This window comes from Pteronotus mesoamericanus, unplaced genomic scaffold (assembly GCF_021234165.1).
Source record: "Pteronotus mesoamericanus isolate MK-2021 breed Mesoamerican mustached bat unplaced genomic scaffold, CSHL_Meso_final contig_26, whole genome shotgun sequence".
Classification (NCBI taxonomy): domain Eukaryota; kingdom Metazoa; phylum Chordata; class Mammalia; order Chiroptera; family Mormoopidae; genus Pteronotus; species Pteronotus mesoamericanus.
Genome location: NW_026555109.1, coordinates 9,764,274 through 9,789,485, shown reverse-complemented (window position 1 = coordinate 9,789,485; position 25,212 = coordinate 9,764,274). Strand labels below are relative to the sequence as shown.

The 25,212-nt window shown below is 35.5% G+C and overlaps 1 pseudogene; it reads left to right on the top strand.

Moving 5' to 3' along the window:
• The first annotated feature begins 21,530 nt into the window (after positions 1 to 21,530).
• On the top strand, positions 21,531 to 21,649 carry LOC129071219 (uncharacterized; annotated as a pseudogene).
• The last annotated feature ends 3,563 nt before the right edge of the window (positions 21,650 to 25,212 follow it).

Sequence of the window (25,212 nt, the reverse complement as noted above, 5' to 3'; positions counted from 1 at the left end):
TTCCTTGATGTTTTCATAGTTGTAGCCCTACCGTGCATGCTTTCTTACAGTTTATTCCTCTCAGTTTTCTAATACAATGCCCCTCCATTCCTTTCCAAATAAAAGGGCCGATTTTGAAGAGGTGACTCTATGACTATATGTCGAAAGTTCAGAGCAGCCATGACCATTGAAGTGGTATAAGAGAAAACACTTTACCTTATGTCATTCATTTCCTCAAACCTTTTAACCCCCTCCTGAGGTATCATTTCACATTTTTATAATGCTATTAAATTATTCCTTTACAAGATGTACTGTTATATCTATTGTATGTGGTTTGGAACTTTCTACCTAATTTAGTATAATTATATCACACTAATGTTATCTCTTTTTGTTCTTTTTTTCTGACTGCACTTATTCATTTCCACTACTTTACCAATGTTCTCATTAAAAGATAAAAAACTATTTATTGTTCATTTCAGATAAATATCCCCATCCCTGTCACAGATAAAGTGGAATGTAAGAACATAACTAATTTCCTTGGACATAAAGGTAACAATCACTATGAAGAATTCTGAATGAATCTAGAAGAGGAAAAAAAAGATTTTTCAATTTTTATTTAATAGCAAACAAAGCATTTACATAAATTACATCTCTAAAGCAGAAGGTACCTGCATGCGTGTATGACTTCAAGATCTCCGAAGACCTAAAATGGAAGGTAAAATCTGACATTCACATACATTTGCTACAAAAATGTTTCATCAGATTCTAAAATGATGCAAAAAAATTAAAAGTAACTATAAGGGGAAATTGATTCAAATATTAGATCAGGGAATTCATAATTATATAAGTATATTTTACAATGCTCTATCAGAGTCATTTACATGCAAAGGAGTTTGAATGGCAAAGGCTCCTGGTATGAATTCCCCATGAAAAAGTTGCCAGAATCCTCTTTGTGTTGCTTCCTGAGAGACGCAGGGAAGACACTTTGGAGGTGATATACCCTAGAACTATGGAAGTTTAAAGCTTTAGTCTAATAAACTGAGAGTAAGACAAAGCTGTCATAAAACTCTACAGGAGACAAAAGAAGGGCAGACATATGGACTGCCCCCACATGGACAATGAGCTGCAAGATATTTGAGATGGCTAGACCCTCTCCTTGGATATTGATTCTGTGTATTCCAAGAACACATGTCAGTTGTACTCTCAATCATTTTATTTAATCTCATGGGAATTTTTCGTAAATTCTTTAGGAATCTGTGGAGTGTTAGAAAAGGGATTGCTACAAACATCGGAAGGACCATGTTAACCATGCACTGATTTGATAATCTATACATTAATGTAAAAAATATTTGGATAAAACCTTTCCCCTCTTGCCAATGATACAGGGGAAGAACGGGGAAAGAGTAGAAAAGATAGGGGGGATATGCAGTGGTGAGATTCCTTTCTGGGTCTGAAATATCTGAAAGTAAAGCAAGTTACATTTAGACCCCCGGTGGCAGAATAACGTATGATCTCCACAGTAAAATCACTTGTAATAAAAATAAGAAAGTAAAATTTTAAGTAAGAAAAAGGGCCAAAATATTCTCTGACTGGGATTTCAGAACCTGACACAGTAAGCTTCGCATTTTTTCTTATTACCTTGACTATGGCCTGGGCAAACAATGATTACAAAATAGAAACAGAGAGAGGGAAAAATGGATGGATACATAATCCTAACAGCCAAAATATGCACTCATAGAAATTCATATATTTTAACTTATTTACATGCACATAAACAATAATAAATAAGAAATTACATTTATAATTACTACAATTTCTAATTTAAATTTAGAGAACACACATTGTGAGTGAAGGAACTAGTTGATGGTAACTGAAGTCTAAAAATATACCTACATAGCTTCTCAAAAAACAAATTCATCTGGCTTTTGCATAAAAGAAACAGAAGACATAGCAGAAGAAGGGTTTTGAACAGAGACAAACTAGATTTAATTAAGGTTTAATTTTTTCTTCACAGATTTACCTACACAGAATATTCCTATGAACAGTGGTTTCCATAGGTATCATTTAGATCAGGTGACATGCCAGTGCAGAGCAGCCTTTGATGAATTCAATGCTAATGACAGCTTTCTCAATTTTATGCTGTAAGTGCTTTGGGATACTGTGACTTTTTTCCTGGGTCCTTAGGTAAAACTGGGTCCCTGAGTCATGCACTACTGACACATTCTTACTGTTAGTATATTGTTTGTGGTAAAATCCAAGTTTTTACTTACTACTTGTATTTGAAAAAATTATATTTGAGAGAGAATATATTAAAGCTATGAGAAGAAATATTACTAATACATAGCTGCTAACAGTGTGACAGATATGCCATTAACCACAGAAACTATTAGGTTAGCAAGTTCAAGTTTTGGGTTTTCCATTAGAACTGTCATTTTAAAAACACATTTCTGAGATAAAATAATTATGATAGTAATAATAATGATAATTATTGATTACTAATAGCACTACTAGTGATAAGAACCAAAGAAAACACATAAGGACCCATTGATTTAAGATCTTGCAGTTTTCATGGGACCAGGGTTGGGCACAGAAAGAAAGAAGTATATAAATCTGCATGACCAATCCCAGTAAGCTGTCTAACCGGGAGCCCTGGAGACCACTGAAGAGGTTAGCCATATCTCCTAGTTGTAAAAGAGACAGAAAGGTTCTGGATCCTGATAAAACTGAAAGAAAACTTAGCAAGGAATGAGAGAAGTTCACATCATTTCTGCAAGGGACCTTATCACAGCCTGAGATAACTTTTGGCATCATACCCTAAAAGCAAAGAAATTATAAATATTGACATTTAAAAAATTTTAAGTGTTTTTCTCTATTTTTCATTGTTTACACTATTATAGTTGTCCCCACTTTTTCCCCTTTTGCCCACCTCCGCCCAGCCCGCTCTGCCCTCCTCAGGCCAGCACTACTCTATTGTCCGTGTCCTTGAGTGATGCATATATGTTCTTTGACAAATCCCTTCACCTTCTTTCTTCCAGTTTCCCCTCCTACCTTCGCTCTTCCCTCTACAGCTATCAGTCTGTTTCATGTGTCTACGCCACTGTTTTAATTTATTTGGAATTTTTATTTTGTCTACTGTTAGCATCTTATTATTCTCAAATAAGAACTATGAGATATATATGATTAGTTAAAGCACAATGTTGATTATTTGTCACCTCATAAAGTCTAGTTAGTATGAAAAACACCCTTAAGTGGCAAATAACCTGTTTGTGTCTAACATACTTTCCCTGGGGTTTACCATGTTGGCTTTGCCTTTTTACCCATTCTTGTAATATCTCTCTGAAACACCAAATAGTGACTGTGAGAGCTTAGTATGTTGGGGTGAAGGAAATGGGGTAATGATGTCTGATTATTTAGATAGAAACAACTGAGTCAAGTCAGCTTGTGAAAAGGTGACAAGTTTACAAACTACTGCTGTATAAGTTATTATAAGATAGTTTGAGGGGCTGACTACCTCAGCCTCTCTATGTTAGACATTTAGAATTAGAAACTTGTAATTATAACCTTAAGTATTAAATGTTCAACACAGACACAGAGCCATTTTTCAGATGAGCAGTTTTGTCTTTGTAGAGGTTAAAAAAACCTCAAACTTGGACCTGATTCCAAATTATTTTTTCTCTTAACAATGTTACTAAGTTATTGGTCTCTAGGATTCACCATTTTGTTTTGTTTTGTTTTGTTTCTGTTTCATCAAATGGTCTAAAAATTCTGCTATTAGGCCCCCAAGTTTAAGGCTCCCTAGGTTAGCCTGATATCTTATTTCCATCTGTATAATGCAATCTGGAACACAGATACATTAACCATGGAAGGATTTTATTTGTGTGTCGTTAAGGTAAATGAGATAACATTTTTATAAAGTACAATTGTGAGTATGACATGACCTTTGCTCCTGTAAAGGTTTTATAATATGCTGGAGAAGACAGACATGAAAATGGATCATTCTATTGATACAAAGGGTTGTCATGGAACTCTGTATATGCTCATAGAAAAGCAAGTAGAAAAGTCAAACAAAGAAAACAAGTGTGGACCAGGCTAAAGCAGGCTGTTTGAATACATTTGGGACAGCTTGATAGAAGAGCTAGCTTTTAGACTGAATCTTGAAAGGACAGAAATGTTACCCTGGAAGAAATGTGGGAAAACAGAAAACAGCCAAAGAAAAAGAAAAAGAATGAAGATATGTAATAATAATTATAGCTAAAACTTTAATATTTATTTTGAACTAGACCCCATTCTAAGGAATATTGCCTTATTTAATCTTCAAAACAACCCAATAAGGTAAGTACTATTTACTCCATATTACAGATAAGAAAATTGAAGAAATGTAAAGTAACTTGTTTACAAAACCTTTAAGTAGTGAATGAGAAATGACCTATGTAGACACTCTCATGGGCTTGTGGAATGTGTTTAATGAGCTACAAGTTGGCATCATGAGAAATTAGATATATATAAAGAAATGGTATGACCAGATTCATAAAGAGACTTACATGATATGCTTTGTCTCATCTTCCAAGCTAAGGAGTTTGGAATGTATACAAATGTAGTTGATGAAGAACCATTAAAGAATTTTAAATCAAAAAAAAATTTTAATTGTTCTGGTGACATATGTAGGTTGGATCAAAGGAGGGTGAGAAATTAGAGAGCAACTACAATGGAAAAGAGGACATGACTCCCAAAAGAATCCCCTAAAATTCATCAAACTTGATTGTCTCATTTGTATAATGAATGAGGACCAAGGACCCATAGCTTCAGGAGGGAGCATCATGGTTGTGCCACTTAGAACTCAGATGAGAGATGTGAGCTGGAAATAGGACAGCACAGAGGGTTGGTGATTATGTTGATTAAAAATTGGGAAAAGTGAAGAGGAAAAGGCTCACTATTCTCTCTCTCTCTCTCTCTCTCTCTCTCTCTCTCTCTCTCTCAACTTCTAAGCATCCCCATTTATTTCCCAAAATAAAATAAAAATTTCTTTGACTCCGTATTGCTTTCTAGCTTCCACCCTTTTAGCTTTCTTTCTTTTCTCAGCCAAGCTGCTTGAAAGCAATGAAGTGAATACTCATTCCCTTCCCACCCATCCTCACCTCCCATGGATTTTCCTACCAACTACCATCTGCTCTCTGCTGCCAAGTCTTCACAGAAATGATTCTGGCAAACGGTAGCAAAGATGTCTTTATCAGCAGAGCTCTTATATACTTTTCAGCCTTCATCTTCCTGGATGTGCTTGGTCACTCAGTATTTTAGAAGTTTCATTGGCTAAATATCAAGGGGAACCCCTTCTCCTTTCCAAGTTACACATTTATTAGGTTTTTTTTTTAATTAAGGCAGTGACAGATAGATTCTAATACTACAAAGAGAGACCTCAGTCAGAAAAGTTTTGTTCACTTGCTTTTTAACCAATTCAATTTATTTCATGGAAATACTTACATACTTATAATTTTTTCTACCTTTTGCTGATGATATAGTTGTCCTTGAGCTAATTTATAATTCATATGGAGAAAAATCTACCTAAGAAAAGTAATTCATCCACAGTCAATCTCTACAGACATAGTCCAATAAATACTCTCCCTCATGAGGCGACCATTCTCCCTCTTTCATTTTAGAGATGATTCACAATGATGTGATGATAATGCAATCTTTCTAGTGTTTTCTAGGAAACCCTCTATACTTTATAGAGGGTTTCCTCTATACTTTAACAAAAATAGTATGAAGAAACAAGCATGCAAAAAGTTCTTAAGGCTAAACCAATAGATACAGAGTGAAGAACATCTCTATGTTTACAGCTCCTTCTTATTGTATAATTGTTATAAATTGTCTCTGCAGAGTATAATGGATCAAGCTTCATAATCTCATATTCTTCTAGCCAGTTTATCAATTCCTGATGAAGCTTCCAGTTAAAGATACATTGTTCCATGAAAAATGTCTCTCTGAGTCAAAACTGTACAAGGATTCACTGACACAATTTCTATGACACTATTCTCTTATGATTCTACATCATTTTTTCCCATCTTATCTCTCCACACCCTTAAAATTAGTGGTCCTTGTGGTATTTTCCCTGGCCCATTGACCTCCTTTCTCTCATCGCACTGAGCGAGGTTATCTCATTTTGATTCCTCATATTCACTAGAAAAGAATCCCCCTAACCTCAAGAGGAGAACTGTATAATTGAACATTTAGGATAGTAGAAAGAAGAGTTTGCCTCATATCCAGATGACATGTTCCAGAGATATACATAGGGTTTAATTGCATATGTGATGTCTATGAGTTTCAGTTTCCAAATCAGTAAAATAGAAATGTGTATGTCTATAATTTATCCAGTCTTAGTTCCTATTTGAAATTAGGCTAATTCCACTAAGTTTAAGCATTTGAAGTGATTTAATGAAACTCAGACACCATGTGTACGGCCCATTGTTGATGCAAATGAACAAAATTTATTTATTAACTGATCAAAATCATTAATTTACTCACTAGACCTATAAATCGGCCTTCAATTTTCCCAGGGGGAAATGAATTACATTGTACAATTACAAATCTGAAATAGAAATTGAGTTTCATGCCCATAGATTCATCTGTTTTGACAACTCTAACTGAGTTCCCTTGGTAAAGTCTCCATAAATATACATGTTTCTCCTCATGACCTCTGAATTCTTCTAAGCTGAATAAAAAGAAAAGAATGAAAAACCCACAGTGTCTTTTACATACAAATGCCTACATGGGATTGTAGCTGTGGTTGTCGAACTGGCTTCATCTGCTAACTATTCACAGCAGGAGGTTTTCTAATTGATAATGAGCTCCTTGGAGAAACATGATTTCAGAGTGTAAAAAAATAATCATTTTTGAGGATTGCACCCAATCTTTAATAAATTATCCAGTACACTATATGTTATATTTCATGTTAAACTAATTCTGAAAAGGCAAATTTACAGAAAGAAAACACTATTTTTGGTTTGATGGTACACATGTAAGCAAACCAACAATGGTGACCTACTTTTCTAGAACACAAAATACCCATGTGTGTTTTCTAAGACAACTTGTTGAGTTTAAAACTATTTCAAACTGAGGACTGAGTCTACGTAGAACAGGCATCTCTTAAACCCTAACTCATTGGGCTATATGTTGACTGCTGACATTTCCTTAGAAGAGCTTACAAGAGTGTTCAGTGAAACTCACAATAGTAACATAAATATTGATACTTAAAGAAAACTTTAGGTTTACAGATTCATCCCAAATGAGTTCTCAGTAACTTTTATAACCCATCTTTAGGGTGGTGGATAATGCACTGGTGATAAAGCTTTTTTATTAATAAATAATTCAGTAGCCAGAAAGTTTAAAAACATCACTTGTATTGTAGCTGTGTTTTGTTTTCTAATTATGAAGCCACTGGAAGGCCTGCAGCTCCAGGGCTGAGCGATTTCACCAGGCTTGTTCTGTGGTTCCCTATTGTCGCCCTTGCAAAGAACATTCCCACAGAGCTGACTCTAAGACAATAAACATGGTAAGTAAAAAGAAATGACATAATATTCAGATTCAGCACTGATAAGGGGAGTTTTTCCCAGGGGTTGTGTGGAACTGCCATGGGAGGGTCACCTCTGGCTGCTGTCTGTGTTGGGTGCCTGGAAGGAAGTGTCCGCAAAAGAGGTTTACTGGGGCCTGGGGTAGGCTCTGCACAAAGAGCCCAGAAGTGGGTTGGTCCCTCCCTGCCTCTGTGAAAATCAATCCAAGGAAGTCTGATGCCATGGAGCTGTTTCCTGTCCACTGTGTGGGAAATTTAGCTGAGTGCAAACGGCCAGCAACAATGGGACAATATATTATAATAAACAGGAAAAATAGCATTGGCCACAGAAATCAATGGCTGGAGTTCATGAAGCATTCATAAGATTGACAAGTGAATAAATTAAAACCAAAAGGTTAGGACACTGAAAGAGAAGTTAATTTTATGTCTTCCCTGGAGCTCCTTTTTTCAGACTCAAATTAAGACTATGTATAATAAAATGAACATAAAGTCTTAGATGTACAAAAAAAGGCTTCATTAAGACCTACATCACCAGAAAACCACACATTCTTTTATAAACGTCCACTTGCATGTATAGTCGTTGCTCATGGTGCATTAATAACCCCCCTCGACAGCATGACCAAAGACTTATTTAAACGAGTTTCTTGCTTTAAATAAACCTGCTCTCAGCAACCAACTGTTCATCCAGGAAGTGATGCGACACCCTAATACACTGAAGAAGTTTACTCAACCAGAATTGAATGGAGATGTGAACAACTCAGCTATTTAATTTCAAGAATGCAAGGAAAAAACCACATGAGCCTCTTCCAAACCCCCAGATAATTATAAACAACAGAACATAACTAACTCTAAAGCAGGCTTTAGTTAAATAAACAATAATCTATCTATTTCTATGCTATAGTAGCTTCCCTCTTTAAAGTTTTAAAATTTAGTGTTTCTTTTTTTTAATAATAAAATGACTTTAATTAGAATTCACCACTGAACCTTGGTTTTGCAATAAAGTGTTTGACACACCAAACTCTTTCTCCTAATTGCTATTAAAGTTAAAGCGTTGTTCAGTAGACAGAGAAATAGCTGAGGATTTTGAGAGAATTAATTCTTACCCAGGCTTTGCAACTAACTTTCACTCCATCACAGTTCCTTTGACAATTAAGCATGAGTCTACTCCATAATTTATGAACATTTGTTTTAAGTTATTACAAAGCACAGAATGATCTGGTGAATGTTAGTGAGCAATTCTGCATAAGATAACATTTAGAAGCTATATCTCATGTACCTCGCAAGTCTTGTCTGGGCTTCAAAGATAATGTCTCTTTTATTTTAGACTAAGATGGTTCCTATGAAGGATTGCTGATAGGATCTAATATTTTGGAAAATTATATGATTTAATATTTAATAAGTAGAAATAACACAAGAATTTCTAGTCCCTTAAGAACAGTCTTAAGTACATTATAGTAAAAAGATAATACCAGTGAATCAAACTGTTTTTCCTCTAAGATAAAATGTCCACTGAATTTTTAGGATGCAATACAAAGATTAAGAAATAACATCCTTCAAGCTATTATTTCAAATGTGGTTACAACCTAGTTTTTTTTGTTTGTTTTGTTTTTTAGGTTTGTCCAAAAGGAGGGAAAACAAAGTCAAATTTATTTGTTTAAACTAATCCAAATTTATTCTTAAACATCCAGTTCAGTGGCTGGTAAAACACAATTGAAATAGCCAGCAGAGGGCAATATATAACAATAGAAATAGTCTGTTTATTTGTAAGATAAATCCTGTTAGTTCTACCAGACCAAAAAGAAAAAAGAAAAATTACAGTTTTACATAAAGCAATTTCTGACCAAAGAAACAAAAATTCTGGCATAAAAATATATGTTAAAATGCAGTAGGAGGACTTCAAGGCTTCCTGGAAAATCCACTGGGTTTTAGTGATATTCCTCAGGAAGCCTACCCTTCACACTCGTGACTCCATTTTCTCTAAGCAGGCCAAAAATAGTAATTGACTCCTTCATCTCAGCTTTTTGTGTAATTTAGATTCGATCCTACTGAGCAGCAAAAATGTCCATGACTATGTTCTGAAGAGAACCCAGACTGCTTTCAATAAATGTTAACAAGCATTAGCAGGGGCCTGCTGCCAGAGGCCTATCTGGCCAGAGTGAGGGACACCGGCTTTGCTCCTCACGCAGAGCTCTCTGCCTGACTTACATCTTAGTGCCTGCAGAAGGGTGTAAAGCTCTCTCCCCACCCCCACAGTGTGCATTCTTCCTCATCCCTCTCTGCCTTTCTTCCTTCTCTATGTCTTGAATTTCACATCTCCATTCCCATACCTGAAATCACTAGAATATTCTGAGTGGTAGGAAAAGATTCCAAGTTAAACCTCAGCCGTCAAACAGTATCTCTAGTTTGGTCCTGTGGGTCCTGTACATCTTTTAATAGATTCATTGAAATTAAAAATAGAATGCTTTCATTTGGAGCTCAGGCGTTGGCCCTCCTGTCTCTCCTCCTTCACTGTGTCCAAGGCCACATTTTCCTGGGTTCCCCTCCCACACTAGCCCCACCCTTCCCTCAACCTCTCTCTACTCCCAACACAATCACCACCCCTCCCTTTTTCCCCTTCACACTCTTAAACCATGGAATTGAATTCATAATCATAGTGGCCTATTGCACACTGACTTATACATTTTTTTGCAACCCATCCCCAGCACTCTCTTAGCTGCCTACTCTCCTATTGATATTTCACTTCTTTTTCCTCACCTTTTTTTCCTTTTCATTAGGAAAGCAAAGGACAAAGGCAAAGGCTGACTATTAAAATAATCTATGAACACTAATCAGGGTCTGAACTAAAAGTCAGCCCAGCCGTTGCATAACTCCCAGAACTCCAGTCAGTCAACCTCATTTGGGTGAGTAAGACCTTGGTAATTTGAGTAATGAGTGGGTTCACTTTTTAAAATTCATTGTATTATGAAAAGAAAAAAATTAGTTCTTAAGCAGCTGCATCGCCCACTGAAATCGACATGAACTGTAAGTGCTCAGCTCAAAGGTGTTTCCTTCCCTTCTCGAGAGAATTTAGAACTTTTTACATATGGAATGTGAAATTGTTGGATAGGATATTGATTTGTACTGAGAGATGAAACATATGAAGTACTTTCAAATATTTCAAATTAGAAAATAAATGTAAGAATTTATATTTTTAAAGAAATATATGTTGCCCCCTGGGTTATTCATATTGAATTATAAAGGAAAGAATATTTTAAAAAGCTAATTAATATGATTTCCAAGGGTAATACAGAATCTCAGCAGTGCTTACAACTCACTGTCCACTTCATACCTCAGCTGAACTTGACTCAGTCTTTGCAGAAACATTTTACTCTGAAAAAGGAGATTCCACAGTTTACTCCATCAACAGACCCTATCTTAGGGAGAAAAATGCTCTGTTGGGAATGGCATTTCTTCTCTTTATCTCCAAAATGAAGATTTTAAATATTTTTTTAATCCTCACACAAGGACATGCTTATTGATTTTAGAGAGGGGTGAGGCAAAGTGAGCGATAGGAAAACATCGATGTGAGAAACATCAATTGGTTACCTCTCACACACACTCTAGCTGGGGGCTGAACCCGCAACCTAGGTATGTGCCCAGATCAAGAACTGAACCTGCAACTTTTCAGTCTATGGGCTGACACTCCAACCAACTGAGCCATACCAGCCAGGGCAAGAGCCTAAATTTACATTAAATTGTATCTAATGTGATTTTGCAAATTATTATATCACTACCAATATTTTCTATTCTGATCAATGTTCAGAAGCCTATTTTAATTTTTTAAAATCTCAACATTTTAATTATTGTTTATGCATCTCAGTGAAAACATGTTGCTTCTAAATGTTTAGTCGGAGATTTATAGGCAGGGACCTTGGGAAGTGTCTGGCACTGGCTCAGAAAATTGACCTTAAGGCCAGCTTCTGAAGGAATCCCAGCAACAGAATCTCTGGCAAGCTTTCATTCTTCATTTTCCGAACACCCCAGTGATGAAGAACTCAGTATCTGGAAAGGAGATTCATTCCATTTTTAGAAAGTATAATGGTAAGACAATTCATCCTTATATTGAACCCACTTTACTCTTAATTTCTATTCACTGATCCTATTCTAACTTCTGAGTACCCATGGTGGGGTAGGGGGAAGAAACATTTTTTTCCAGTTGTATTTGAATAATGTTTTTAGGTCTTCTTGAAAATTCTCTAGGCCACAGAGTGCTGGCTCCTCTGCCATTTTGCATAGAACATCACAGAAAACCCTGTTAGCATCCAAGTCTCATTTCTGAGAATGTGTGTTCATAAATTGTAGCACTAAAAAATGAACAATGTCTGTTGGGTGTGGCTCAACTACCATCTGATGGGATGTTTAATTTTTATTTATCAGTAATTCTTTGACTTTTGAGTGTCTAAGAATTATCTAGGGAACATTAAAACTGGGCACTGTAAACCCTCTATACCATTCTGAGACATTCAAGTGGTTAAGGGCCCAGAAAGCTGCATTAAAAAGAAAAAAACAGGCCAGGTTTTATGAAGATGTATTTCTCAGCATATATGTTGAGAAACTTTTCCTCAGGGCAGTGATTTTCAACTAGTGTGCCACAAGAATTCAAAACATGCAGTACCTGTCTGTTTAGCCAGGGGCATTGACCTCTTTTCCCTTAGATCATCAAATAAAAAACTGACATCAGCCAACACAATAGTCATCCTATGTAAATGAATCAAAATTATACCTATTTTTTATCAGATCGGTCAAAAATATAATACATATATTGGTATAGCACAGATTTTTAGTAATTAGTTGATGTGTGCCATGAGATAAGGCTGAAAATTGTTGCTTAAAGGGATCAATTTTTTAAAAAATCTGTCCTCAGATATTATTCCTTTTTTATTTTTTTCACTATTTTTTTATTTTTTTATATTTCCAATACATTTGTCTCCATTTACCTGCCACCACTCTCCCCTGCCCCATCCCCCATCTCCCCCTCAATCCTTCCCTACTTTGGCTTCATCCATGTATCCTTCATACCTGTTCCTATTGTTCCTTTTTTAAGCTACACTATAGACTATTAATATTACAATGAACCTAAACAATATATTATCTCACACAAGCCTTATCAGAGTCATCCATCTTGCTATTGTATAAGTTTTAAGACTTCAATTTATAAAAATGCATTTATCAGTATGTAGGGTTGCTGAAGAAAACACAGGAAACTCAGTTCAATTTGAATTTCACATAAACCACAAATAATTTCTTATTGGGTCATACTTATACTAAAAAACTATTCATTTGCTACCTGAAATTCAAATATAACTTGGTGTCCTGTATTTTTATTTACTATATCTGATAATCACAACCTTATCAAATTTACTGTGGTTAGATTTAATTTTTCTACTTTTGCCTGCTGTGACCATTTTGGATTATAATTGTCTTCAAATATTTTTGGTCCTCAGAAATACTTTACCTGTATCTATCAAATTATTATAGTCCATGTTTATGAAAATTCCCAGGGACAGGCTCAGTGTTGACGTTTGCTCACCTTTTGTAAAACAAACAAACAAATAAACTTCCAGGCACTGTATTTTACACAAGTGATTATATACAAAGTTTCCATCTTTCTTCACTATCTCCAACCTTTTCCAATGTCCATAGTGGCTATTTTGTTTTCAGCTAGAGCATAAATAAAAGTACACACAGCTTAAAATCAGAAGGCCTGAGTTAAAATACTGGCTCTTCCATTTATGAGTTGTTCAAACTCAGGCAATTAATAGACTTCTTCCCTGAATCTCAATTTTCTCACTTGTAAAATGAAGATTCTTAGTGTTATTATGATAAATTAATAAGATGATGTAGGAAAGAAACCTCAAGGCTTGTGCTTAATAATTCCTCAAACAATTCTTTATCCATCAATTTTTAGCTAGTCATGAGAGCTTCAAGTTCAAATGGGCAGAAATAAGCAGATAGCTCACTTTCCCATGTCTTCTGAAGTCATCAAATGTATAAAAGGAAATAAACCCATAATAAAATAAAGAGATGTCTGATGGGCAATAGACCTTGTAACAAGGTGATCAAATCATAAGGTATTTAAATGTTTAATCACTGCATTGTACCCCTGAAACTAATGTAAAATTGTATGTCAACTGTAATTGAAAAATAAATGTTTAAAAATTAGACTTAGTCATCATCATTTAAAAACACTGGAGAAATGAAAAAAGAAAGAGAGAAAGTCATCATGAGATATATGTTACCAATGAATTACTGGAAAACAGAAAGCCAAACCTCCTTGTATCTGAAACAGAAATGAGAGAACACAGTCCACAATATACTCCTCTGTGGAGGGCCCCAAGGAAGTTTTGGAATGGTTCTGTGCATCTGCACCTGGAGGCTATGAAACAATAGAAACTTGGCAGGAACAGAAAAAGATGAGCAAAAACAGTATGGCTCACAGCAGAGAAACCATGTGAATATTTACCTTCACTGAAGATCTTCCATGCATAGGTCACCAGGGATTTATTATCAGCAAAACAACAATAGAAAAAACACTGTGGGTGCTGGCTGTCCAGAGTAAAGCTCTACTTGTTCTGACATATTCTTTTGGGTGGCAGGAGGAGCTTGCAGCTGTCAGCAGGCTCTCTGTGCATTTATGTTAAAGAGAAACAGGCTATTCCCAGTATTCCCACATTTAAGGGGTTGCCAGTTAGTCCATCTCACAAAAAAGAAAAGCCCAAAAGTGTGTACGTAGAGGTAAACTTTCTTGCTTTGCAGCAGAGAAAATGTCACCCTGATCCTGTCTTTCAGCTGTAAAAAGGAGCCAAATGTCAAAGAAGAACCTCATCAAAGTAAGACACAGGAAAAACAAACAAAAACTGAACCCAGAAAGAAAGACACAATTCAGGAAATAAAGAGACCTTAAAAAAGAAAAGTTCTCATTGATAAAATTAGAGAGATTTGAGAAAGTGTTCTATTTCTAAAATAGAAACAGAATTCTATGAAAAAAATTACAATGAGGACAGGAGATAAATTTTATATCTCTGGTGAAACTGAAAAAAAATATGCCAATAAAAGTGACAGAAAATAAAATCTAAGAAATCTTCTGGAATGTGGAACAACATAACAGAAATAGAAAACATAAAAGAACATATGCAACCTAGGACAAATCCAGGAACCATAATGTTTAAATAATACATCTCATCATAAACTGAGAAAAGAAAATGATGGAGAAGAAATTATAAAGACCTAATAGAAAAAGAATTCTCCAACTCTAAAAAGTCACCTGTCTTCAGATCAAAAGAATTAGGATGGAGATTGTCTTTGCAATCTGGGGTTGGATGGGGCAGGAGAGAGCCATGGGAGAAAGAATGGGGACAACTGCAACTGAACAACAACAAAAATTTAAAAATAAATAAAAATTAAAGAGATAATTTAATGATTATAAAGCAAAATAGATGCAAAAAGAAAAACCCACACAGAGATACAGTCTCATACATTTTCACAATGAGGTTAACATTCTTAAATGCATTTGTAAGGGGTGGGAGTGCTAACCAATCAAAAAGCAAGAGTAAAACTACTGTCAGATACCTTATCAGCAACACTGGTGAAAAAGGGGACAATGGAGAAATACCTTTAAAACCTAATGGAAAATTACCGGGGACTCAAATTATGGACCAAATCTGGAAACACCTTTTCAAAGGTTAAGAGATCCATAAATTTTACCTCTTTATAGGCACTTGACTGAAATTTCTTGCAAATCTAAACCAGCAAAGGCAGATGTGGAAACACACACACACACACACACACACACACACACACACACACACACACACAGAAAAATTGTAGGATTCAGGAAACAATGGATCAAAACCAAAAGAAAGTAAAAGTCAAGTCCTGGGATGAGAGTAGAACAAGTATAGAGCATATATAGAAAGAAAATGATTCAGATTTGACAATTAAGGAAAAGGCATGTAAATTATAAACTTCTGGACAAGTAAAAACTCTAAGTGAATAGTGGTCTGATAAGAAAACAAACCAGTAATAAAAAACAAATATTTGTATAAAGCCTACTATGTGACAAACACTTTTTAATCATATCGTGTATACTGATTAATTATCCCTTACAAATAAATGAGCATCATCCATATTTTAGAGATAAAATGAAGCATAAACAGCTTAACTTGACAAAATTCCGAAGCTAATGAGTGGCAAGGCTGGGCTTCAGCCCCAGAACTATGACTTTAGATTTTTATGCTCTTAGCAACTGTGTTATATTGCCTATCTAAAGTGGATGATGTCTTTCTTGATTTTGAACTCATTATTTCTGTAAAATGGGAACATATTTTAAAGTCAGTGCAACAGAGGTTCTCCAGAAAAAAAGAGTAAGATGGGAGAGGGTAGAGTTCAGAGGATAGGCAGGTTGCTTTATTAAGGCAAGAGAAAGGGGAGATAGAGTGAACAGAATTGAAAGTTAGTGTTTTGTATGTTTTCCAGAAGATCATAGCATTGCCATCTGATTGCTAGTTTTTCCTTTGAAAGTGGGAAATGAAGTCATCGGCCAGGAGTGTAGAACCAAAAATGTGCTTAGAGACTTATGGAAACTAGAAAGACTTTGAAATCATTATTGTGCAGAGTGGAGTAATGGTTGACTAAAGAAATCTAGTAGGTTTGCCAAGCAGCATTTCAGATTATTAATCATAAATTTCAAGTAGGTCCACTCTCCCCTGATTTATGGAGGTGTTTATAGTTATGTCTTACAGCAAGCTTGCCAGTGTGACTTGGGACTAACACATGGAGCAAAAACTGACACAGATGAGAGAGTCAAGGATGGATAAGTGTCCACAGGTACAGAAGTTACCCGCACTGATTAGACCTTGGTGAAAAGGCTTTAAGTCATGTACAAAAGCTTTGATATTTTTAAGGTTAGAAAGTAGACAATAGCAATAGAGAGAAAGAGATGGTAATTCAGGTGAAATGTTTTGTGCTTTAAAAAAAAAAAACAAAACAGGGTTTGTGTTGTTGCTTGGTTTTCTTTTTACAGATGGAGAAGAGAGAAGTTGTAATATGAAGGCAGCAGTAGGGAGCTAGGAGGAAGCCAATTCCTTGCTCTGTGCCTGAAGTACATGAAGTGTGAGAAAGTACACAGCAACTATTTGTGGACAGTAGGAGAGATTATGGTCCCCTGTGAGAACTAGGTAATAGTGGAAAAAGCTGGAAAGAACAAGAGAAGAAATTTGAGGACACAAGGCATTTGCACTAAGGAAGGCTTTGAGAGGTGGGTAGAAGTTGGAAAACTGAGCACAACGCAAGTGGCAACTGCTAAGGGAGGAAGAAGATGACCAGGGCTTCTCTTAAGGCATTAACCACTGAAGACAAGGAAGAGAAATACAGTGGGCTTTGGTTGCATTGGACTGATTTGATCAGCAAGATTCTGAGCTTGATATGTCTTTAAGTCACAGGAAAAAAAAATGACACACTTTCACCTACAATGCTCTGAATTGGCACAAATTCCAAATTTGTGAAGTGTTAATTTGTGAGATTTTATAATAACACAAGATAAAGTAAAATAATTATGGAGAAGAGGGACAAAAGAAAGGGCTCAACTAAAAATACAAAGTCAATTGAAGAAATCACTAAATCAAATTATTCAAGTAAAAGAAAAAGGATAATATCAAAATATGAATATTTAAGAGAAGTGTGAAACTATTAAACTGAGAGCAGAAAATGTATTATTACTTTAATGACATCAGACAACTAATGGGAAAGTCAAAGGTAATGATCAGTATTATTAAGCCACATTTTACTTGTGAGTATGAGGGAGATAATGTATACCCATGATGTTTTTATTTTATTTGAAATTCCATCGAATAGTATCAGTGATTTAAATTTAAGACACTGACATAAAGAGAGTCAGGAAAATAATGATTTGTTGCAAGTACATCTTACAGGAAACTCAAAGTCAAAGGTGATGCAAAAATTAGAAAGTCTGAAAAAATAAGACTCAAGAAACTATGCAGGATGGCGCTAAAAGGTATTTATGTGGAGAGTACTTTTCTATAATAGCTCTATTTTATCAGCATTATGCTTAAGAAAATTAGCAAACATCCAAACATTAGTACCAGAAAAACAATCATCAGATGCAGCAGGAGCCATTGTGGTATTTGCAAAGACCCATAAATATCCCCAAGTGCTATTAGTATGACAGTGTAGGGGATGAGTGCAGGTTATTCTGATGAATAGATGCATATTCCAGACATGCTGAATTGGTTTCAAAATGTATCATCAAGGGACACCAGATGACATTGGAGACAAGGGGGACTCAAAGCAATATAGAGGAAATCATAAGAATGATGGAGTATAATTAAAGCTGATGGTCAAAGGTGTCAAAAGGCACAGAGGGGTTCAACAGGATCAGGGAAAGACAATAATGACAACATTGCTTTCGAGATGCACATAGGTCACTTCAGACAATGCAAGGACACAGAGAAGAGCAAGACTCAAATTATGATGCATAGCAAATCAATTCTGAGCTACGCAATAATGGAGATAAACTGTCTGAAACAAGATTTATAATTATCAGCAATGCTAACAACAAACTGCAGTGATTGTTAAGTCTTTATTTTTTTATCTTGAGGGAAGCAAGAATTTGTAAATATACATTAAATCAAATCAGCAAAAATTATATACAATTTTAATTATATATATATATATATAGAGAGAGAGAGAGAGAGAGAGATTGAACCTACCATTAAATCTCCTTCAATAAGCACTAGTGAAGACTGCATAACAGGCATTAAAGATACAAAGGCAAATATGAGGCACTGAGGGATCTACAGTATAGACAGGGAGAGAAACCATGAAAATATCAAATTATTTTATAATGTACAAGTAATTGTATGTGTTAGGTGCAGAGTATTTACTTGCTCTCCTGGAAGGGTTATGGCCAGGGAGTTTTTCCATGAATACTTCGTATTTTTAAAAACACTTACAGAAAGATGAGGAATTTTAACAGAAGAAAAGGCAGGTGCGAAAGAAGAGAGTTATGGAGTGACAGACATGCTGTGATCAGGGCCCTGCATGGTATTTTTGTCTTGGTGTCTTGGTGGAGGAGAAAGTTCAAAAGGGCAGGAGTGAGGTAGGAGATAAGACAGGAAAAGCAGGTCTGAGTCAGCCATGGGCGACCTTGTATGTCAGGCAGGGAAGAGAGACTCTCTCTTCAGGCAATGGAGTCAGTGAAGGAACACATTATATAATGAGAGTTCTGCGTTTTGAAGGATCATTCTGGTGGCAGTGTAACTGGAACACTCAACAAAAGACTAAAGTGGGCTACTTCACCAGCTAGGGATGGGGAAGACTGAAAGTAAGAAGTGCTCCTCAAGTTTACCCTCTGACATTATAATAAGAACAGCTACTAACTATTAATTACTTCCTGTATGCTAACTGCTCTACCTGCAATCTCTCATTCACTTCATAACAATCAAATGTCTCTGGGTTGCAGACCTAAAATTCTCCCTGAAGCTCTGAAGAAGCGAACAACTTGCCAAACCTCCATCAGTCTTAGCACCAGGATGTCTCTAAAATTCACCCTCTTTAAACCACATGTGCTGGAGAGAATGTTTTTCCTGAAAAATATGTAAAACTGTAAATTAATCCAAAAGTCTGTAAATAAATTTAGTTTGGTGAGGAAAGCAGCCCATACCTTTTCCCATAATTTCCATCTTGTGTCTCAGGCTGGACCACAAACCTTTCCTTGCTGCAATAGTGTCTTGAGTTGACCCTTTCTAGGCTGGAGGCTCCAAAGTGCAGGGTGTCCTTTATCTCTTGATCATCAGTTATCAGCAAGTGCCTGACACACAGTAGACTCAATTATTGGTTGAATGAATAAAGGAATCTTCTCTAAATGGCTGTTTATCCCTATAAAAGGGCATTTGCAATGGCCACATATTAGCTAAGGTAGTGATTTTAGCTTTTAAGAGTTAATGTCACCTCATCAAAAGACAGGCTTTCTCTAGAGGACAATAGTAGATGCTGCCTCCACTGAAGGAGCCTAACGACAAAGCTTTTACCTAGTGAGTGATAAAGAAATAAACTAGTACAAATCTTTATTCATTAATCTTTTATACCTAGAATAATCATTAAATAGGCTCAAAATCAATGAGTACTACATAAATGCATTTAAATACCAAGATATTTTTAAATGCTTAAGTAAAGGTTAATTTTTCATCCTTTGCTTACCCTTAACACATAGCTTCATGTAATTATCGTGCTTTTTCCCATCCCTTCTTAAAAAGCATACTTTTTAACCTGATGTGAAGTTAGGTTTTAAGGGTCCTGTCCCTTCCAGGACTCACAAGCATTTTAAGGAACCAGAGTCATGGGACAGTAGACCAGCTTGTTATCTCAGGCTACACCAGCTTCTTACATCTGTCAAGGTTCCCACATTACCCACCCTAGATCCATTCAGCAATTGAGGCCACCTGTGCTAATTAAATGGTAGGTCTCTCAGTGGATGTGTCCTTATCATTCTAGAATGTCTCTTTTTTTTTTTTTGGCTTTGTTCCCTACTAGGGACCCAAGCAGGCAGGAAGCAATTAAGGTAACCAAAAACCACACTTATCTCAAGTCTAGAAGACCCTTCCACACCTGACTGCCTCAAGGGATTTTCTGTACTGGCTGCCTCATTTTGTTTTTGTTTATTTTTCTTTTTGAGGTACCTCTGTCCATGTTTTTCTCTTTTCTGATCAAATCTTTATTTTACACGCAATGCCTTTTCTTATTAACTCCTTTATAATTTTTATGTTTTTACTTATTCAGTGAAAAGGACTATATCATATTACAAAGAATACAAGTTTTTAAAACCAAACCTAAAAAGGATTTAAAACATATACTTTTCATGGATTTTTCCCATAATCATCTGTCCTATATCTTGGGTAAATAAGAGTCCCATCTTTTATTCAATAAAGCAGTTATATTCCAAATGAGTTCAACTGCATTTCTACTTTTTAATTCAATTTATTTATACTAAAACAACAACAATAAGAACACTTAACCCATCAACTACATTTCTAAATATATTTTCCCAGCTGACTGATAGAGGGAATTCAGTAACCCTTAAAGAAAAGCTGAGAATCCTAAAATAGGAGGCTGCCATTATTAGAATGCTGCTTGCTCATCATGGGAACAATGGACCTCAGTCTTCCTTAAGAATCTGCATTGTAGATAATGTAGCAAGAGCATAGCAAGAAATCATAGCTTTTCATTTTGCCTTCTTGTGCCTCTCCATATACAAAATAGATGCTAGTGGAACAAAGAGATAGAAATAATGTCTGATAATGACAAACATAATATCAAAGAGAGACTCCAAATCCTGCTGTCATCAGAAGAACATTTATTCATCACCCTTGTAGGGCATTCTTGCCAGTTCCATCCACAAAAGGGCTACTGCTTCTGATTGTCATCTTCTGTTTTCTACTACTCATCTCACACCCATTCCAAACACTATAATTTTGTGAGCAGCGTTCATATTCTAGGGACTCTAAATATCCTAGACTTAATGATATTTCACTATAGGTACACTTTCTTTATGCAACCCATCAATAGAAACAGAGCTGTACAACTTTCAGGAGCCCTTTATTATAGATTCTCTCCTTGGATGGCTGAGTGCTCTGGGAAATGTAGGATGAAACCATGCCCCCTCCACCTTACAGAGAAAGCAAGAATTAACATCCTCGATGGCAGTATTCTAATGATCACTGTGATACAACATTCAAAACACCGCATTTGAAATTAGAAAACATTTATTTTAGGTTTGTTTCTGGTATTCATCCCTACTTGTATATTAGAATCATCTGGGAAACTCTAAAAAGAAATGCAATGCTAGGCCACATCCAGAGACTTTTATTTAATTCATTTATGGTGAGTCCTGGACATGGGCACTATTGAAAGGCTTTCCTAATTATTCTAATGTGTCTACAGCCATACCACCCTGAATGCATCCAATCTTGTCTGATCTCAGAAGCTAAGCAGGGTCGGGCCTGGTTGGTACCTGGATGAGAGACTGCCTGGGAATACCAGGTGCTGTAGTCTTATACTCTGGTTTCTCTTCAGATCACATGAATCTTTCACCTTTTACTAATTATTCTAATGTACAACACCATTGAGAACACACACATGCACACACACATGCACACGTACACTCACATGCACATACATCTTTGAGACTTACAAAGACAAGCACTTCTTTGAGTCTCAGATTTGTCATTTGCTAAATAGGGGTTGTAATTTCTTACTTGTTTTTACAAAATATTAGCAAGATTAAACATGATATATACTATATGGAAGTACTTTGTAAAATATACATCACTAAATTTAAAATAGTTTTCTAATAATTATTCCAGGTTGTTGACATTAACTTTTGCTCATTCTTTATTCTATTGTTATTTTTCTTCCCAAGCCAACAAGTTAGTAAAGAATTTGTGTCTCCCTGCCTTGTATGTATGTTAATGTGTGTGTGTGTGTGTGTGTGTGTGTGTGTGTGTGTGTGTGTGTTTAGGGAAAAAACCCCAGAAGTTTCAAGGAATTCAGAGACCTCTCCAACCAAGGCTATTTGCAAGATCCTAGATTCCTAAAGTAGCCTTGGGGAAGGTTGGGAAACTAGGGTGTTCAAATATAGCTTCCTCAAACATGAGTAGCAGGAGACTGTGAAGCCAAGTGCCCAGACAATGGAAGAAGGGGTTTAGATTTGAAGTGAGGGCCAGATAGTGAAGTAATACCTCCCAAGCCTGTCTAGGATTATCTCAGAGCAGTGTTCATGGCCTCACACCTCAGTGATGCAAAGAAGAGTCCCAACCTGCATGACAGAAGACAGAGAATGAGACCCCTGAGAGCTTGCCCAGGTGGGCACTGAAGCAGCAGAACTTACCACTTCAAGGTACACACTTACTTCATTGTGATTAGAATTCATACTTCTACCAGTTTGGAGGGATCTTAGAGCCAATTTTTTTGAGTTATAGAAGCAAAGGAATGTATTTATTATGCAATATCAATATTGTATTATAAAAATTTAGAGCTAATACTTATTCATTTAACAAAAGTTTAACAAGACCCACTGGGTACCTCATAGCTACTAGTATATAGGGATATTAGTTTCTAGAGATAGCCTTTAAACTCAACAAAATAGGTTAGGGATAATAATAATAAAATTGGCAGTAATATTAATATATTTTTCCTCCCCACTTGAAGGGGTAAGTCTCAAATGAGATAATATATTTGAAAGTCAAAATCTGTACTGCGATTGAAGTGAATGAAGAGATTATGGCTCTACCATAGCCAGATACACATGAGTTGGGCAGAATCAAATTCAATAACTTTTATACAGCTATAAAATGAATGTGATGAAAATTCAGAATACTAAATAGTAAATGCCTTCAGTATTAATCATTACTTGATACCAAACTTTGAGTAAAATAGTCTGGGTGAGGATTTCAGGCTTAAATTAGAGCTAAAAACCAGCGAAGTTGCATATTGAAGTCAAAGTGGTATCCATCCCACTTGTAGGATGGACTTAGAGCCCAGTTTGACCAAGAGACTATGAAAGAAAGCTCAATCTGCCTTTCATAGTTTTGAGGAAAATTTTGCTAGTTATCTACCACTCTAGATCTCATACTCCAGCCAAAAATCTCTGAATGCACAAACTCAGCCTTTTAATGATGTGATCCAATTTACTTGGAATAGAAAATTGTTTCCATAAAGAATAAGTAGGTGGCTATAAATAACCCAGAAAGGTTTAGAATTAAGTTTATTGATGACATAAATCAGATTTATTATATGAAGACTTTGTGTTAAGTTTGGGAATAACAATCCATATATGTGGTTTTAGAGTACTTATAATGTTTAAGAAAATTTAACATCTTAGAGAATCCAAAAGATTAACTTGGGATTACAATTTTTAAAATGTAATTGAGTAACTGATTTAGACTTGGAATTTTGATATATTTAAAAAATAATTTTACCAAGTCTTAAAATAATAGTAAAATATGTAAAGCTGAGTAAAGTTATCATGATTTCTAGAATAAATATTAAGTTTGTCAATTTGTATTGTTTTATATTCTATGTCTTTGTCCCCATTAGGTATAGAAAATATTTTTAATTTAAGAAGAAACACTGTGAAGCATTTCTAATGTCAAATAGGAATATTCATACCTTTTCTCCAGATAATTTTTTACAATCAATATGTTTTTTCTAGAGTTTTAGAGACAAAATGATTGAGAAATGTCATTAGACCACTTTTCTAACTATATAAATGAAGAAACAGAGAAGTCATGTGACTTGCTCAAACTATGAAGCTATTTAGGAACAAAACTAGAAAGAGATTTAATGACCCCCTAGTTGAATGTTTTCTTTGTTGTATCACCAGCTTGGCCTATTGCTTAATAGGGTGATTCTGTTCCTTGGGACATATCGCTGATAGTGTCTTAGTATAAACACAATAGATAGTTCTTATTTTTCCCGACAAAGAGAAAGTACTTAGGTTATTCCAATTTCTACAGCTGAGAATATTGCTCTTCCTGGTTATGGTAATTCTCTCCTGTGTACATAGTAAGAAGACTGTTACTCTAATCAAATTCCACCTTATTCTTTCCTGAAAGCATTAGAAAGTCACATTGGTCTACAAAATGTATTGTTTTAGCTATAGTTTATTCATCATTCAAAAATACTTTCCCACCCTGGCCAGTGTGGCTCAGTTGGTTGGAGCATCTTCTCATAGACCAAAAGGTCATGGGTTCAGTTTCCAGTCAGGGCACATACCCAGGATGCAGGTTCAATCTCCAGTCGTGGCACATACTAGAGGACAACCAACTGATGTTTCTTTCTCACAATGATGTTTCTCTCTCCTCTCTCTCTCTCCCCCTCCTCTTTCTCTCCCCCCAACTCTTCTCTCTAAAAATTGATTTTAAAAAATGTTCTTTTGCGAGGATATAAGAAAAAAAGTACTTTCTCAATGTCCAATGTTCTGTGTTGAATTTCATAAATGTAAAAAATAACTTATTCCATATGATATTTTGTGAAGTGCTTAGAACACTGAATAACCCTTCTAGGACCTATCAGAGAAGTATCTTATGCTATAAGAATACTGATCACTCTATTTCCACTACAAGCGCTAATTGAGATCTTGTTCTAAAGTGTTAATATTTCTCTAGGGGTAGGTGGAAAACAGCTTACCCTAAGTTTTCCAGTGAAGAAATCTGGCTCACTGTTGATGAAGCACTCACAGCTCTTTGGAAAAGTGGTGTTGTGTAAATGCAAAGCTATTATTATATAAAAGCATTCAGAGGATAATATTAGCCATAATTGCATTAAATATTAATATTAATGCAAATGGTGGCTAAGAGCTTAAAGAACTGTATAAGTCAATAACAAATGGAGCAAAAGTATACAAAATTCGTGGTTTCCTAACTATGCTTACCACAAAAACCCAAGAAACTGAGGACAAATAATGAATTGCTAGTAGTTATGTTGCCCATCCACATTAAATCTTTCAGCTAAAGTAATTTAAAAAATTTTAAAAACCAAGTTCATCAAACTTTTTTTTTTCAATCAGCATTGAACATCAGATTTCAAACTCAATTTATTTCATTTCCTATGTGATT